This window comes from Odontesthes bonariensis, chromosome 23 (assembly GCF_027942865.1).
Source record: "Odontesthes bonariensis isolate fOdoBon6 chromosome 23, fOdoBon6.hap1, whole genome shotgun sequence".
Taxonomy (NCBI): Eukaryota; Metazoa; Chordata; class Actinopteri; order Atheriniformes; family Atherinopsidae; genus Odontesthes; species Odontesthes bonariensis.
Genome location: NC_134528.1, coordinates 29,587,870 through 29,590,758, shown reverse-complemented (window position 1 = coordinate 29,590,758; position 2,889 = coordinate 29,587,870). Strand labels below are relative to the sequence as shown.

General features: G+C 40.3%; 2 non-coding genes across 2 annotated transcripts; both read left to right on the top strand.

Moving 5' to 3' along the window:
• The first annotated feature begins 2,164 nt into the window (after positions 1–2,164).
• Positions 2,165–2,237, top strand: trnar-ucg (transfer RNA arginine (anticodon UCG)). Its single transcript has one exon. It is a non-coding gene; the product is annotated as a tRNA-Arg (tRNA).
• Positions 2,238–2,702: 465 nt separating this feature from the next.
• trnam-cau (transfer RNA methionine (anticodon CAU)) lies at positions 2,703–2,774 on the top strand. Its single transcript has one exon. It is a non-coding gene; the product is annotated as a tRNA-Met (tRNA).
• Positions 2,775–2,889: the final 115 nt, after the last annotated feature.

The following is a 2,889-nucleotide window of genomic DNA, read 5'->3' as shown; positions in this document are numbered from 1 at the left end:
TATATTTTATGTGTGTTACTTATTGTGTGTGAGTGTTTTTTGAATATGGGATAAAAACCTGGGGCCCGTTGCACAAAAGTAGGATTTAGACATTTTTTTTTTTTAAATTACAGTTACAATTACAATGTTAACATTCAGAGTAAGATACTCATTGCATCGTATTACAGGTTTCCCCAATGTCATTGGTGCAGTGGACTGCACACACATCAAAATAAGATCCCCCTCAGGTGGCCATGAGGGGGATTTTGTGAAGAGGAAAAACTTCCACAGCATCAATGTACAGGTGAACATGACTTTTGATAAAGTTGATTAATGAACACTGTACATTGCCTGTGATGTGCATTAATTGGTTTAACATCTTATCATTTCAGATGGTCTGCAATGCTGACTATTTGATCAGTAATGTTGTGGCAAAGTGGCCCGGCTCGGTCCATGACTCCCGAGTGTTTCGGAACTCAGAGATCTATCGGCGCCTATCACAAGGTGAGCCACAGAACCTCTATTGATAACCACTTTTAACATCATGGCTGTGTTAAGACTGTCACTACTTATGAGGTTGTGATGGTAACATTTTGTATTCACAGGTGAATTCCTGGGTGTATTGCTGGGTGACAGAGGGTATGCCTGCCAGCCTTTTCGGCTCACTCCATTTGCAGACCCTCTGGAGGCACAACTGGCATACAACTATGCCCATGCCAGAACAAGGGCCCGGATAGAAATCACATTTGGCCTACTGAAGGCACGCTTTCTGTGTCTGACCCACCTGAGAGTCAGCCCAGACAGGGCATGTGATATCATTGTGGCCTGTGCTGTCCTCCACAATGTGGCCTGCCTGAGAAAGGAGAGGGCCCCCAGAGTGCCAGCTCTCATAGACTGGGACAATCCTGCCATCTTCCCGGATGACAACTGTGGTCAGCTGGTCAGAGACCAATATGTGTTAAATTATTTTAATTAATATGCATGTTGCTTTAAGTTGGGCCTGCAATGGCAGAGGAATTTTTGTTAGGTTTTTGTGCTGTATAGGCAAGGCAATGTTATTTGTATAGCCCATTTTTACAAACAGTTTGTCTCAAACTGCATGCTTTGATTCTGTGCTTTTTGTCTTGTAGAGTACTGTGTGACTTCAGTTTTGAAAGGAGCTGATGGTTTACTTGCTTTGATTCATCCTTGTTCAATAAAGGAACATCATGGTACTCTCTAATGTGTATTTATATTTATATGGTGATGTAATTTATGTGTAGTCTGTGGGGAAACTAAATTATCTAGTGGTTCATCTAAAATAATCAGTTATCTAAAATGATTGTAATTAATGATCACAAATGATAGTGGGTATAGTTAAATGTTTTAACAATATGTTCTAGGCAGTGGAATAAATATTGGTTTTCAATTGTGGCGACCGCTGACTGAGATAAGGAATGAGATTAAATAGATCCTGGAACTTAGCCTGGTCTGGAGCAGGCTAGCTTCACAGAATAAATCTCCATGGTAACTTACGTCTGAACATATCCCACTTCCCTTATCCTACTTTTGTGCAACGGGCCCCTGGATGGGTTAAAAGCGGAGGACAAATTTCGTGTGTATGCATGTATGCATGATAACCAATAAATCGGATCTTAATCTTAATAAATGCTGAATTAAGTTTCGGGCGAGTGGACACAGTTCGCCTGAGATAAAACCACATAATGTAAAACTAGTCACAGCCAGTGAATAGTACGAAAAACAATTGTAAATGGGTATAAAAACGTATCACAACGTTTTTTTAATCGACATGAGCCCAGTGAGCTTGGGTGAGTTTGCATACACGGAGATTGTCATCAGAAGAGCGTTGTCATTGTAATTGCTAAACTCGTCAAAATGAAACCGACAAACATTGTTTATTTTATCTGTTCACTTTTGTGATGAAAAGAATGACGATTTAACTAACCTTTGGATTAACTTAAGCCCCGTAAGCAACAGATATGTACTGTCGTTAAGCTAGGCTAGCATTTTGTCAACAATCAGCAAGAATTTACGATGTGTTAAACAGGGGTTCACACACTGGATTTCAACAGAAACGCATGTCCGTTCATTGGCAGTCGAAAAAGCAGATAGATCTTCCAATACTTTTCCAACATTGTCTTCCGGGTTCTATTTGTGGCAGACACGGCCCTCCCATCAGTACTCAGACCGCGTGGCCTAATGGATAAGGCGTCTGACTTCGGATCAGAAGATTGAGGGTTCGAGTCCCTTCGTGGTCGCTTTTTGGTCTTAAACAGCTCATTTGTGTTTTAGTACTTTGCGTGATCAGGTAAAATCGAGCGTGACAGCAAGTTGTTATTGTCCTGGTACGTTCCAACAAATCGCTTAAAAAGAATAATAAAAAATAACACACCTAGCACCCGAAAATAAAGATCCCCTAACTATAAGTAACTCAGCTTGTTAAGCTAACGTTGCAAAAAGTAGCTGCACGTATTTTTTTTAACCCTTGTTTAACCAGGAAATAGGAGTCTTTCCTTTTAGAATTTTTCATTAAAGCTATCTTCAAGACAGACCGCGAGTTTCAGTTGTACACAAACACAAAACGAACTAATTACAACAAACCGTTCAAGTTCAAGCATCACATTCTGGTACGAAAACATATGGAATGAGAAACAAATACATAGTCCACGGTACATAGGTCGGATTTTTCTTTAAAACGCCATTGATCTCTTTTAACCGACAGGAGCAGAGTGGCGCAGCGGAAGCGTGCTGGGCCCATAACCCAGAGGTCGATGGATCGAAACCATCCTCTGCTATCTTTTATGGTTCATTTGCGCTAAAGGCTTACTTTACTGTTCATTATTAAAATCAAATCATACATTCGATTATCGATTATGCTGTTTCACCATATGTAGTTTTTGCTCTTTCATG